General features: G+C 46.8%; 1 long non-coding RNA gene across 1 annotated transcript in view; it reads right to left on the bottom strand.

Moving 5' to 3' along the window:
- Positions 1-4,025: 4,025 nt before the first annotated feature.
- LOC123522263 overlaps positions 4,026-15,633 on the bottom strand; it is a 24,858-nt gene continuing 13,250 nt past the window's right edge. The window contains exons 2-3 of the long non-coding RNA XR_006680533.1: positions 4,695-4,836; positions 4,026-4,098 (exon numbers count right to left, since the gene is read on the bottom strand). This is a non-coding gene — a long non-coding RNA (uncharacterized LOC123522263). The remainder of the gene's footprint in view (positions 4,099-4,694; positions 4,837-15,633) is intronic.

Raw genomic sequence — 15,633 nt, 5'->3', positions numbered from 1 at the left:
TGTGAGCAATTGGACGTCCCCTTGTGGAGCGATCGAGGGGAGGAGGTGGGCCAGTCAGGGTACAGTGTAGCAACGATGAAACATACAACTTTCCTCTAGTTCCTAAATGCTTCCTCCCCCACACTACCATGATCCCAATTCTACCTTGCAAATCTGGCTAGACCTGAGAATGTACACTGGTGCAGGTGGGAACTGGAAACACAGGGAATCCAGGGCGGATGATCCCTTCAGGACCAGTGGGGAGAGTGGAGATACTGAGAGGGTGGAGGGAGGGTAGGGTGGAAAGGGGGAACCGATTACAAAGATTTACATGTAGCTTCCTCCGGGGGTGGGGACAGAAGGCAGAGGGGTGGGTGAGGGGAGACGGCAGACAGTGTAAGAAAAGACAAAATGATAATTTATAAATTATCGTGGGTTCATGGGGGAGGGGAGAGTGTGGGAGGAGGGGGGAAATGAGGAGCTGATGCCAGGGGCTTAGGTGGAGAGCAAGTGTTTTGAGAGTGGTGAGGGCAGTGAATGTATAGATGTGCTTTTCACAGTTGATGTATGTATGGATTGTGATAGGAGTTGTATGAACCCCTAATAAAGTGATTTAAAAAAAGAAAAGAAAGAACTTTATATCAAGAAGTAATTGTATATCAGGAAAACATCCAAGCCCAGTCCAACTCAAGTCCCTAAGTCCAATACTAGTCCATAAGTCCCACTTCAGACTCATGCAGCCACATGCAGTGATGCAGAATGCAGGAAGACAACAGGCTGGTGGCTGCAAAGTCATGTAGATCCAAGTTTGGTGGAAATATGGCAGGGCTCTGGCAGCTCTCAAGGTGGCCAGCTAGCAGAAAAGTGGAGCGAGAGTGAGAGAGAGCGAGTGAGCAAGCAAGCGCCAGAGCTCTCCTTATGAGAAGGCCACATCTCTGATTGATAGTCTGGATGCCACCCCTACACTTTTATCCATCTCCAAGTTGACATACTATTATGTAACTATCATACAAGGTTCAAATCTTTAGACTTCAGGCAGGTCCCTTTAATAAGAAGCCACAGGAGGAGGTCTTGACCACCGTGGCTCATACTGGGCAGAGGTTTCTCGTTGCTAGGAGGAAGGTTGGCAGTAGCAGACAGACTCCAAGCTTTTTTACCTGGCAGAACACATCTTTGTGGAGTATCAGAGTTTCAAAAACAAAAAGAAACCAAACTCACTGCCACCAGTCAATGCTGGCTCAGCAATGTCCTGTGGGGTTCCGAGACTGTCCTTGTATAAGGGAGTAGAAAAGCCCAGTCTTTCTCCCTTGGAGCTCAGGGTGGTTTCAAACTGTTGACCATGCAGATTGCAGCCCAACGTGTAACCAGTACACCACCAGTGCTCTTTAGAGTCTAGAGAGAGAGATTTTTTCCTCTGCTTTCTTTCATTGAGGGTTTCTATGCGATTTTCTTAGGTGGAGTCATTTGTTAATAGCCAGCCAATATCATAGCTATCAAACATTAGTGTGTTACATCTCTTTTTAAAAGTCAGAGATTAAGGAGGGTGTTTAAGACTCATTTATGCCTCAAGGCCAATTTACCAATTTATAGTTTTTTAGTGAAGTTACATTTTCTTTTTTCACATTCTACAGGTGCAAGGTCAATTTTGAGAGGCCATTTACGGAATGTTTCTATTTCATAGGTCATCTGAATGCACATTATGAGTGATTTATACACATGTGGTTTGAGAACATTCATGATAGATGCAGACCTTTCAGGTGGGTCTTGCAATCTTAAACTTTTCAGGGATAGGCCTACTTCTTTTTTTTCCCCCCAATCTCTCTTATGTCTTTAATGCACTGTGCTGGGTAGCAGCATAGCCAGAGAACAGGAGAACTGCTCATGACTGCTCTTGAATTGGGCAGTGTGGCGGTGATATAATCTCCTGTCAACGTGAGCGAAGGGGTGGAGTCTAGCCTGTCAATCAGGCCACAGCCAATGATGCCTTGGTATGGGCCTGGCCTTCTCCTGAAGATTCTGGGAACTCCTGTCTTCCTCTCAGTAGGCGGGAGACACTCTCTCTGGGAGACATTCCTGTAGACAAGCCAGATGGAGCCATGGTGATCCCAGCTAGCCCTAAAGCTGAAGGAGCCACATCGACGCCCATGCCAGTGCTGAGATGCTTCCACCACCACTGGATCCAGAAGACTTTCCACCCACTGGCCTGTGACCTTCCTGCACTCAGCATCATTGCATGGCTGCGTGAGTCTGAAGAGGAATTTATAGACTGGTATCAGACCTATGGGCTAAAACTGGACTTACGGATTTGATTTGGACTGGGCTGGGATGTTTTCTCAATATATAATTGCTCTTTTTAGAAAGCTCCTTCTTATCCACACACGAGTGGAGTGTCTCTGGATTTGTTTCTCTAGTCAACCAGGACTCACACAGGCAGGAAGTGTCTCGCTTTCCCACCCTCTCTTCACCCCACATTCGCTATTGTTACCGTAAGTGCTGGCATGGGCAGAAAAGAGAAACAGCACACGCCCCATGGACTGATTGTCCCTAAATGCCTTGACATCAGCATAACTAGGGGGACAAACTCTAGGGGTGCCATTTACTTGCTGTGTGACTTTGAAGAGTTGACTTACATTGATTTATTTGCTTATTTCTGGCATGTCACCATGTGATAGAGCAGCAGTTCTCAACCTGTGGGTCACGACCCCTTTGGGGGTCGAGCGATCCTTCTACAGGGGTCGCCTAAGATCATATTTCCGATGGTCTTAGGATCCGAGACACTGATCCTCTATCCATCTCCAGGAGGGTTTGCCCACATACAGATACACCCACATACAGATACGCCCACATATGGGGTCACCACAACATGAGGAACTGTTTTAAAGGGTTGCAGCATTAGGAAGGTTGAGGACCACTGTGATAGAGGAATGATTTGTTAATTAGAATAAAGTCCATTATTATTTTCATGTCTCACACCAACTACTGTCTCCCTTTTCCCATGGTTTCCCCCCTGGAGGGTTGTGTGTTGTTGCGTGTCGATCATTGTGATTGGTTCCCCCTTCCCCCTCTCCTCCTCCCTTCGCCCCTCCCATCTGGTATCTCTCTTCCCATTCCTGCTCCTGGGTTGCAAGTGTTGTGAGCTCTAATCTCTTATCGACACCAGTCATTTTCTTAAAGAAAACCACACGACCACCTGAGAACAAATGGACAGACACCTCTGGCAATCCCGACAAATAAGCTACAGGTCCCAAGTCGAGGGCTGGGGAGGGGCAATGAAAGGACTCCACGGGAGGGAAATATGGACTTATGGATTTTTAAAAAGTGTACAGCAATAGCCCATGATGGAAGAGGATCTCTCAGATGAAAGCAATGGCTCAGGGTGACTGGACGAGGCTGTGAAAGCCATGTGGGGCCCTGCAGGGGCAGAGTAGACAAATCAGGGGTCTCCAGGGGAGGGAACTAGCTAGGGCCCCTCCACTCGCTCCTGTAAACAAGGAGGGTGGGGCCCAGGACCCAAGCTCTAAGCTCCACATCACCAAGATGTAAGCATGGACCTTCCCCCCCACCCCCCACCACCCCCACCCCCGTCAGCAGTGGACTGGTCAGCACTGGCCACTACATTACATGGTTGCCAAACAGAACCACCCCACCTGATGGAGGCGGGACAGCCTTCCCACACTGGCCATGGTTCTTTGGCTTAGAGAGTCCAGAAGCCTTGGCCGCCTCTGAGGGGGTCAATCTGCGGACTGTGTCTTCCCAGCTGAGAATCCTGAGAAAAGAAATCTTTCTGGAGCCCATCCCTGCTGCCCTCTCTTTTCCTGCCCCGCCCCTAGCTCCAGACTGGCTTGAGGGCATGGGAGGCGTCCAGACAAGCCTTCTGCAGGTGCACCTGTGTGGAGGTGTGTGTATCTGGATCCAGGTACATATTCGCCCGGGTGCCTGTGTGGAGATGCACTGTGCTTTTGTGTACTCCTGTGCTGAGGTATGTGTGTGCATGAGCACCCACCTGTGTGGCGCTGTGTGTCTGTCTGCGTGCACAGTGGACATACCTTTACAGGGCCTTTGTCTCCTTAGCTGTCAATTCCAGCTGTGATGGCTGCAGCTGTCCCACAAGAATAGTACCTATTTCATAGAGTTATGGAAAACAAGTGAGTGGCATGTTTAGGCACACCTATGTAGCATCCCAAACAGTGTCTAGCATCTAATCAGTGTTCAGTCAATGTAATTCATTATCATGATAGGCACAGTGTTCACAGCTTACTTATTCTCCATTCAAATTTTGAGACTTGAAAAAAAACATGCAGTGTCATTAAAATATAAAAAGAAAGCCACCAAATAAAAACCAACGAACACCAAAACTGTGTCGTCGCACGGATTTTTACTGCTCGCAAGCCTCCCCAGCGCTCTCCTCCCTTTCCAAGTTCCCCTACAATTAGGGCAGGCCTTGGGACTAGCAATATATCCTGGAAGACGTATAGCTAGAACGCTACCTAGAACACAAGGTACAAGACTTCCGCTCATCTACCTTGGTCTAGGACCAGGAGAGGCCAGTTCCTGGGAGAGGGCATCACGCTGGGTAAAGGAGAAGGCAGTGAAAAAGAGGAAGACCCTCGGAGGGAGGGGTTGCCACGGTGGCACGGAGTCAGTTCCAACTCTAGGGACACAGCGACCATAAGCACGACAGAAGGAAGCACCGTCTGATCCTGTGTCATACACACCATGGTTCTTCGGCGTCAGTCCATTGCCGCAGTCACCGCGTGCACCCCTCTTGAACTCCCCAGAGCGACCATGGTGAGGGTAGCCAGGACCGGGCAGTGTCGGTTCTGTTGTGGTTAGGCGTCGGAACTGGCACCATGACATCTGACAACAGAAACAATGTGATTAAGTTTCAGCAAGTGCCCATGAGCTTAGTAGGAGGTCAGAAACATGTGGAGACAGTGCAAAGTCTTATGTTCTCCCGGGGGCAGCTGTAAGGCAGTGCGCCTCCTCAGGTCTGGGCTTCTGGGTGACGGCATGGACAGGAGCGCCTCACCAGCCTGCCCTGGGCATGTGGTATGAGTCAGGGATTACCTGTTACGTTAGACAACTCAGACTTTTAGGGTTATTAGTTACTCTGGCGTAGTGGAACCTTGCCGGATGAATGGGAGATTCTCACAGAACACCGTGGAACCCTTCAATGATACCAGATTCATTTCCACCCAGCTTCTCCTTAGCTTTATGTAAATTACAGAAAAATAAAGTTAGAACAAAAATGGGGTTTTCACTTTGTTCACGCCTATATTTCAAGTATCTATAGCAATGCCTGAGATAAAATAGCTATCAATAACTGTCTATGATATGGGTGCATCATAGTAGAGTTGGTAAGAACATGGCGGTGCTTCAAAGGTAAGATGACTCTGGTCGACAAAGGTCTTAAAATAGCTCTGCTGGGTTTGGGTACCATCAGGGACGTGGCATGTGGATGAGAGAGAACTCTGATTCTTTGTGGCCCCCTCCTCAAGTAAGCTGATAGTAAGAAGGAGATACAATGTGCAGGTGAATGAATGACACTTCCTTGTCAAGACTTCACGTGCTGGCATTTTAAAGTTCTGCTGGTTTCTACTATCCTTTCTAGGGAAGAGCACAGACCAAACGATTCGTTCTGGAATACTGGAATCATTTGAACACCACTCCCGAGAGAAGCTAGCAATGGCAGTTGTATCTGAAATGTTGGTAAGAAAGGGATATGTGGAGTGCTAACCTGCACTTTTTAACTTTTGAAACTTTAGTTTTAATTGTGATATTATCCTGATTTCAAATATAGAAATGCTAATTAAGACCATCTAAAACCTTCAATGTCAAATGACATCAGTAATTACATTGACAGCCAGAGAAATTCGCATGAACTCAATACCAAAAATAAATCACACCACGAATAATAGGAGTCAAAGAAAACAGGCAGTGGAACTAAAGATGTCAATCTATTTGGACTCTTCTCAGCTCATTTTTATCTCCAAGTAGGGCCCTATCTCAATGTGCAATTCTAAAGGGGGAAATAAGATGACTGATTGTTCAGGGGAAAGGCATTTGTTGGCTTTGGAAAAACCAGTGCGAATATGAGATTTTGGGGAAATTTTAGTACGCCACTCTATACTCATATAACAAAGAATGTTGTAACCACACTCAAATGCTGGCAGTATGTTAAAATGCCGTCTCATATATATGCATATTTTAAATCATTTTACTGGGGCTCTGTCTCATATTTTATTAGCTATCTGTTATTTGTGTTGGTGAACTGACAATACATATCATTTATCCGTCTTTCTACTAGGTTATTTATCTTAAGTGTTTCTTTTAAAAAGCGCAAAAGATTACAAGTCAGTCTGTGTCTAGAGACTCTATCTGTCTGGGTCTGGGTCTGGACTTGATCATCCCAGGCTGCTACAGGGTTCACGGAGAGCCACGGCCGACCCACGCTGGAACCACTGTTATTCTTGATCACTGTGGCGTGGGGCGCCCAGCCCAGGACTTTAGCGTCAGGATTCAACTTTTCAGTATCTGCACAGGTGCCAAGAACCACAAGGAAAAGCACTTAGGATGAGCTGCAGGAGCCGTGCCATCAGCAGAAGGAAGTCTGCTGCTCAGGGAAGTTCCCAGGACACACCATGCCTACATAGACTCAACTGGAGGCACAGGGGAGGGGTGGTGCTTCCCTGCCGAGGTCTCCATGAACACTCCCCTCCCCCAGCTTGCGACTCTGGACCCAGCAGGTGGAGCAGGGCGGGAGCAAAGCACACTTCTAAAGGTGCCCTTGTGGACACTGGTGAGAGGACCACCCGACCTCCTCCCCTGGCAACAGCAACCAGCCCAAGGGCTCTAACCAGTGACCAGTGGGAGCTGCCTGCCACTCCTCTGATAGTTGCACTTCCCTCCCCTGCCACTGATTCTGGGTCATGAAAAGCAAGAGTCACTCCTGCAAAGTTAGCAGTGACAGCGGAGCGTGTAGCTGCTGCACCGAGATGTGGCTTGACCTGACCCAGGGCAACCCTAACGAGGAAGGAGATGACAAAGTTCAATGTTGTGGCCACAAGGCAAGGGCTGTGCACTCTGGGCCTGCTCTCTCCTGTTAGCCCTGCCCTTGATGCTGCCCTCCTTGCCCAGCAGGGCTTCTTAACATTTCCTGATGCCTGCTCAGCACCAAAGCTCTCAGCCTCTCAATTCCTGCTTCATGATGGGGCCTCTGGGAAGCAAGTTATATAAATAGACAGCCCTGCTCAAAACACAAACTGTTTTGAAAAGGGTACCTGGTAGAAAGCAAGCCTAGCTATAGCACTGTGCCAGAGCTCTGGTGTTGTAGTGGTTATGTGTTGGGCTGTGGTGCATATAGTCAGCAGTTCTAAAGCGTCAGCAGCTCCTTTAGAGAAAGACTGGGATTTCTACTCCTGTAAACAGTTACAGTCTTGGGCACCCACAGTGGGTTGCTATGAGTCAGCATTGACTCGATGGCAGTGAGAAAGAGTTACAGCCTCACAATCCCCCGGGGCAATTCTTTCCATCCTACAGGGTCGCCATAAGTCATAAATGGCTCAATGGCACTGAGTCAACAGCATGCTATATTTTCATTGTTCCTTGTTAAGATGGGGATGCTGTTTAAAATGTTCTTCTGGAATGTTTTTAGATTTTTAAAGGTGTTTACTATCTCCGACTCTTTTTTGATTAGCAAAATGTCAACCTATTCATGTGCTCTGAGACGCTACCCAACATACAATCGCAGGTGTCCATTTCTCCCATCAACTGACGCTGTGCACTCCGGGTTCCATCACGGGGCCCTACATCTGTGTTGCAAGTGTAAGACCCTGTGGGCTAAATGCTCTCTTCCAGGAAATTTCAGCCCTGGATTTCCTTCCCTTTACCCCGATCAATACTCCTGAAATTCTTCTGATTTGTTTTCATTGTGCTCTTTGTAGAAAGTATGCCCTCACTTGTTTGTTTAACCGTTTGTGTGTGTGTGTGTGTGTGTGTGTGTGTGTGTGTGAGAGAGAGAGAGAGAGAGAGAGAGTTAGAGCAGAATCAATTTCCCCCCACCTCCTAGAATATTGGGATAATTTGTGGGGTGTAGTAAAAAAGGAAAACGGGTCTAGTATATGGAGAAACTCAAGGAAAGTCTACGTAGCTGTCATGCTTTCTTCCCCCAAGTATGACAAGGAGTGTTTGGGGATCTTTTGCGACAAAAGCATTGTCTGAAGGAGTCCCTAATCCTACCCGGACCCAGGTTTATCTTGCTTTGTTGTGACCAAAACATTCAACAGCTTCATCCCAGGAGAATATAGATGGGTCTTGTGAGGATCTCCTAGAAGCAGTCTGGGCTCCGGGAGTCTGGTTTGGGAGATTCATTTGGTGCCTGGTCATGGTGATCAGCTTCTGAGAAATAAGTCATTGGAAACCTGGCAGAGCACAAATCTACTCTGACACACATGAGATTAGCATGAGTTGGTTTTTAGTGTCTGAGGGTTTCTGTGTTGCAGGATAAATGATGAGTTTTGTGTTTTCCTTGCTCCCAGAATTGTTTCGCCTTCCTATAGAGATTCCAGATAAACACGGTGGTACCTGGACTGACTGTGGAAGGGGAGGAAGTGATAGGAGGGTTGATGAAAATCCAGTTGGATTCAATAAACTGACCCCTCCCCACCACCCCTCCAAGTCCAAGTCATCTCGGTTGCCCCAGGCCTTGAGGAGACTGGTAATGAGGCTTCATGATGGAAAGAGGAATCAATGGAAAGTCTACTTACTGGGTGGATAGAACTCCAATTGGCTCTGCAATCTCACACAGTCATGTCACAGCTGAAAAAATGGTGTATTCTCTGGAGAAACTAGACGCCCCAAAGGATTCTGATGTGGGGAAACTTTGTGCAGTGGAGGGAAAGGGAAGCACCAGGCTAAATACTGGAAAAGAGAGGGATTCAATTCTACAGATTGAACCATGGGACTGTGAAAAATGGGGTGGCGTCAGACCTCATCTAGTTTCACAAGGGGAAGAGGGAGAAACAAGATCAGCATGGGCCCGAGGCTGATTGATAGGAGGTAAGGGTCAGACATGCCTCTTCTCTCCAGTCTTTCAAAGAAATTCTGATACCAGCCGCACCCTTACAGCAGTCCATGCCTCCTCTGAGTTTGATAACTCATTGCAACAGCCACCCAAATCTCACAGACAATACTCACCGTGATGGGGCTTCTCTTGGGAAGTAACAAGATGCAATGCAAGATCAGGATCCACTGGGAAGTACCCAAACTATTCAGAACACAATCTTTCAATTAACACAGTGTGCTAGTCCGGGTAGACCAGAGAAACAAATTCATAGACACGCATATGTGTGTAAGAAAGAGCTTGATATACAAGAGCAATTGAATTTTGAGAAAACACCCCAGCCCAGTCCAGATCAAGTCCCTAAGCCTGATATTAGCCCATATGTCTGATACCAATCCATAAAGTCTTCTTCAGGCTCACAAAACACATGCAATGATGCTGAATGCAGGAAGATCACAGACCACTGAGTGGATAGTCTTGTAGGTCCAGTGACAGTGGAAGCATCTCAGTGCTGGTGTGGGTCTCCACATGGCTCCTCCAGGTCCAGGGCTCTCTGCATCAGTATAGCCCCATGTCACTAGAGAGTCTCTCAGGGAGTGAGCATGTGTGCCACCTCCAGCAAGCTTCTTGTCTCCTTAGCACCTCCAAATGAGGTCATCAAGCTACGACCTGATTGACAGGCTAAGCTCCACCCCTTCAATCTGAAGTCTCAAATTGACAACAGGTTATCTAACTATCACACACAGCTTCTTCTCAGCTTCTGCTGCTTGCCTCACTCTTGGCCTGGCCTCTGCTCTGCTCAGGTAAATGCTTAAAAACTCTTTAGCTCTACAGAGTGGCACCCCACTCAACCAGCAAGCTTCCTGTCCCAAGGCACTTCATTTTCTTGACCGCTGGACCAGGAAGCCCACGGCAGCCACCGCGTGCTGGTCTTCCGGTTCTGTTGCCGCCATTTCTCTGCCACAGCTATTGCCATTTCTCATGTCCTCTCCAGTGATACAGCCCTGTCTCCTGAGTTGAGAAGATTCTCTGTGAGGGGACCCTTAGTCTATAGGACATGTTCCACTCCTGGATCTTCTGATAGGACTGAGTTCCCCTCTTTCGACTTCTGGGATTGGCTCTCTCTAAACCTAGTGAGACAGCAAAACTGACCAATCCCACAGTTAGGGTTTCATATACCTTATCTGCGTGGTCCCACCCAGACAAAACTCCACACAATGTTACCTGCATTATTCGCAGCTTGTCCTTAGGATTTCATATACCTTATCTGCGTGGTCCCACCCAGACAAAACTCCACACAATGTTACCTGCATTATTCGCAGCTTGTCCAATCTTTTTTGGGGCCACACATTGGCCATAGCCAGCCCCAATCATTCTGTGGAAGTCACAAAACCATGACGAGAAGGGTCATATTAAAATAATTCACTACACTGCAGGGACTCTTAGCTCTCGCTCTTTTTCCATCCTGGCCTCTGAGGGCTCAAAAGCCTCTTTTACATTCTCCCCGCACCATCCATGCCACATCGCACCCAGGTAGTGATGGGCAGATCCATGACCGTGACTCCCGAGACAAAAACCTGAGCATTTTCCCAGGAAAAATGCTCATCATCTTGGAGTGAAGTCCAGCAATTGACAACCGCTTCCCTCGCACGTGAAAAATCAAAAATTAAAAGAACTCAAATCCATGCTATTGAGTCCTATGGAGACACCCTATAGGTCAGAGTAGAAGTGAGCTCCACAGAGTTTCCTTGCTGTAATCTTTATGGAGGAAGATCATCAGGCCTTTCTTCCTCAGCACTCATGGGTGGCTTCCAACCATCCAAATCTCCATGACTGTCTGGTGTTAGCTGCCATTGAGACAATTCCACAGATGGCAAACCCACATGCCATCAAGCTTTACTATTTGTGCTGCTTAGAGACCTTCATTCCTCACACAGAGAAATCTTAAAAATGAACTAAGAGCCAAGACTGAGCAGCAGAAAGCCACCATCGTGAATGATACAGGGATAGAAAACAACAGCAAAAGCAGTGGCAAATGAGAATCAGAGAAAATTGAATTCCGAGAAAATTAAGACTAGAGAAGCAGCAGATTAAACAACTAACCAACTACAATCATTAGCATTCCCCAGGGAGATGAGCACATACTATATCCATTGAGCAAGAAAGACAGGCGATGGCACAGGAAGCATCAGAGGGCAGGAAATGCTGTGGGGCACTAGAAACACAGCAGCGGAAATGAATAAGTCAGAAGATGGTTTAGAAGATAAAGATGGTGAAATTTGTTAGGATATATTATGAGAAGACAGAGATTGGAGAGAAATGATTCTAAAAACTAGAGGGTCAATACAGGATGCATAGCAACCAGTAAAGAAGTAGAAAACACAGAACAAAGACAACAGAGATGAAAAAATGACCAGAGAAGTAGTACAAGAAAATCTCCCACAACGAGAGGAAAAGAGTATCCAAGCTGAAAGCTTTTTTTCCCCTGAGACTGTTAACTCTATTATTTTTGTTTGTTTTTAACTGTTTTATTAGAGGCTCATACATGAAAAAAAATATATAAATTATCAAGGGTTCATGAGGGTGGGGTGGGGAGGATGAGCTGATACCAAGGGCTCAAGTAGGAAGAAAATGTTTTGAAAATGATTATGGCAGGGGAAGGGGAGAGTGGAGCACATCCTGGCCCACCAGGCCTGGAGGACGATATCCCCGCTCTGAAGAGCCAATGCACAGAGTGGACCATATGGCTGATCCCACTACGAGACACTCTGTCCCTTGCTGGCCCAGGGCCCTATGGGGGACAACACTGGAGACTCAGTGTCGGGACTGGCCCGGACTGACACCGCAACACCGAGGCAAACCACTAAAGGTGTGCAGCAGAGCAACCATGGGAACAGAGCAGGGAGCCCCCAATAAAATGATTTGTTAAAAAATCTGGGGAATTAAAAAGAAGTTTCTGGAGGATTACCCTTTCCATAACCAAACAAAATGATGATGATGATGAATACTAATTCTCATATAGAGACAATGGCTAATATTTATTGGCTGTTTACCAAGTGCTGGGAACTGGGCTAAATGTCTCATCTTGATCTTCTCATTTAAAGTTCACAATTAATGTATAAGATAACCTTTACTAATACTTTAATTTTACAAATGAGGAATTTAAGCTATGATGAGATTAAGTAACTTGAAAGAAGCCAGACAACAAATATGTTTTGGAGGCAAAAGGAGCAAACTGAAAAAAAATTATGAAATAGCTAAATTATTCAATGGGATGTTAACATGATGCATCATATACAGGATAATAGGGGGAAGCAAGAGAAGACAAGAATCAGAAGGAGAGTATTTTGCAGAGACCTGTAAGATGCAAACAGGTACCCATAAAAAATGGAAAGAGAAAACACTTTTGTCGCGATGTTAATTATTAGCTTTGTTTCATCTCCATGTTCCTTAGATGAGCCATATTGCAAAGTCTTTCTTATCAGTGAACATATCTTACACTTCACATCTACGTGCTACTAGGCGCATAAATAAATGCTTGTTTGCAAATTGAGCAAATTTGTGGAATTCGAATGTGTTCTTGTGGTGAATGAAGTGTAGCTTCCTGCTTGAGCTCCAATTGCCTGTGAAGTAGAGTGATTTCAAGTGGAGACCATCTGGAATATTTCGGTTTTCCTGGAGTAGTGGACATAGCCTGCGAAGCAATAACATCAAATTTTCTTTTTCTCCAAGTAGTAACTGAGTTGGTAACAGTGTGGAAGTGAAGGGTTTGTGTGACTGAAGGAGACGCTTTGGAAGGGACTAGATCACTTTGCAGGGCTCACCCAGTAACTGGGATGGATAATCTCATGGTAGCCAGAATGAAAAAAACATTCTGGGGGTAATGGGATGCATTGGGATATTTGGAAAAATTGTTGCTAGACATGCAAAAGATTTTTTGGGGGTTGCTTGAGCAAATATTATAAAATATTATAGGAAAGTAGGCAAATCAAGGGGAAGGAAAAGTAGAGCACTGCAAATAGGAAATACACAGATTATAGAACAGCTTGGTTAACCCATTCATGATACCTACATTGGTTGTTTGTCAAACCAAACCAAACAAACCACAAAAACATATACAACACATAACCAAACTGCGATATGCTCTGCTACCGTAGAGATGGACAAAAAGGAAGTAGGCGGCCATAGCTTGCAAGGACAACATTAGAAAGTACCACCCATGGGGGGCAGTCGCCAGGCTCTAAAACTGGTGGAAGAGCAAGAGTGCAAAGAGAAATGAAGAAGGCATTTGCAGAAGTTCAGCCCGAGTGCTCCTGAGAAGTGAGGACAAAGAGCAGTTGTCTCAGGTGCGCTGGACACATTGTCTCATGTATTTGGGATCCATCCCTGAAGAAGGACATCATGCTTGGTAGAGCAGAGGGTCACCCCAAAGGAGGAAGGCCACGGCCACAGTAGTTGCAACCATGGGCTTCAACAGCCCCACAGAAATGGGCAACAGTTTGTTCTGTTACACAGGGGGGTGGGATTGGAGCGGACTCAATGACACCGAATGATAGCAGACATCAGCCACCCGGGGGGTCAGCACGAGGACAAGGCGCTGAACTGGTGGGATCACAGTTTCATGCTGTGGAAGAAAGACTGGGAAGTAAGATGGTGGGGGATAAAGAACTGCCTTCAAATACGAGTGACTTTCAAATGATGTACCTGTATTATTTTTTGCTTTTTTAAAAAATCCACCCTCCAAACTGACTGCCACCAAGATGAGGCTGACTCAGAGCGCTTCCCTAGATAGGGCAGAGTTGCGGGCTTCCAAGACTGCAATTCTTGTTTGTTTGTTTCGTGCTTACCCCACTGCTCATCCAACTGACTGTCAGGTCTTCTCATTGAAAAACAAGTCAAGCCACTTTTTATTTGGCAATCATTTCACACACACACACACACACACACACACACACACAATTGCAAGAATCATACATAATGCTACACTCTCTTTAATGTCACCTGTTTTAACATTGCAACCCATTTTATTTTGTGGCCCCCATTCCCCTCTTTTCACATGTTCAGATTCCTGAGAGATGTTCTAAGACTTCATAGGACAGCCGATGTGGTGTCATCCGTGATGTCCACCCCCGCCCCCCCCATCCCACACACCCTCCATTAGCCATCCTTCTCGGGGTCTGTACTGCTCGGAGCTCAGAGGCTGAGTCGGCCTTCACTCAGAGCTCTCGGCCCTCTGCGTTTCCCATTAAATACTTGTCCCGGTCACTGCTCTGGGCCAGCTGCCGGGCATCACTGCTCTCTCTCCCCTGCCAAGCTGGCTCTCAGGACTTTATACCGTGCCCTCTGCCCAGCTGTGCCCCACAGTTCCGCATCCGACCCACTCCAGACGCTCCCTCCTGCACCCAAGCTCAGGAGCCAGACCCACGTACGGTTGCGGTGCTGTAAAAAGCTAATCCCACACCCCCACCCTGCAGATCTGCCTTCCCGACAGACTGCCAGCATGCTGACCACCATACCCAGCTTATACCCCTTCACAGGTAGTGGGTGGCCGCACCTGGGCTACCCTACCATTCAAGGACCCTACTGAAGACTGCCCCACACTGTCATTATTTAAAAAAAAATAATTTTACTGGAGCTCATACAACTCTTATCACCATCCATACATCCATCCACGGTGTCAAGCACGTTTGTACGTTTGTTGCCATCATCATTCTCAAAACATCTTTCTACTCACCCTGTAATTTGTAATGGGAGTAGAACACCATGATTTTCTCCCACGGGGAAACGGGTGGTTTTCACCTACTGAGCCCGCAGTTTCCAGCCCAACTCTCACGGATTATGACATGTTTTTAAAATTCAAAATATAGTAAAATGTCTGCCTCCTTCCTGCCGGCTGCCACCCAGTTCCCTTCAGCAAAGACTGCCAACATGCTTAGTTTCTTAGGCATTCTTCCAAAGATATTTGATTAGATTGTGCTCATTACCATAAAAATTAACTTCAAAGGAGAAGTCAAGGCAAAAACAATAGTTTTTCCGGGAAAAAAAAATCATGTTCTTAAATAAAAACAACAGATTTACAATAACGACAACTTCTTTTTCTTTCTTAGATGCGTAGGTTCCAGGTTTTAACTTTCTTGCATTTGCTGCCACTTCCGGTGTGAGCGGGGAAACAAAGAAGAGATTTTCTGCTCCCGTCGAAGGGTCGTCTCAGAACCCACAGGGGCAGTTCTACCCTGTCCTACAGGTGAGTCCGAATCGACTCGATGGCACCGAGTTTTGTTTTAGAAAGAGAGGACGCTGACTTTGAGCCAAATGTCCTGCCCTCAAACAAGTAGACACCTCTATTGGAGCTAATGGTGAGCTTGGCCAAAAGGTAAATTCGTAGAGAGAAGATACCAGTTTGGGGCAGCATCGCTTGCTAAAGAAGCATGGGACGTTTCCTCCAGAGCTTGCTAAGCGCTTTCCCCCAGGACTCCCAGGACACATTCTCAGTGTGATGTGCACCAGGTAGAGGGACTGGAGGGGGCTGGGGAGTGTGATGTGCACCGGGTAGAGGGGACTGGAGGGGGCTGGGGAGTGTGATGTGCACCTGG

Source organism: Echinops telfairi, unplaced genomic scaffold, assembly GCF_000313985.2.
Source record: "Echinops telfairi isolate 266 unplaced genomic scaffold, ASM31398v2 ScPeMD7_4225;HRSCAF=4972, whole genome shotgun sequence".
NCBI classification, from domain to species: Eukaryota; Metazoa; Chordata; class Mammalia; order Afrosoricida; family Tenrecidae; genus Echinops; species Echinops telfairi.
Note: the sequence above shows the minus strand (reverse complement) of the source record. Positions and strands in the feature narration are given on the sequence as shown.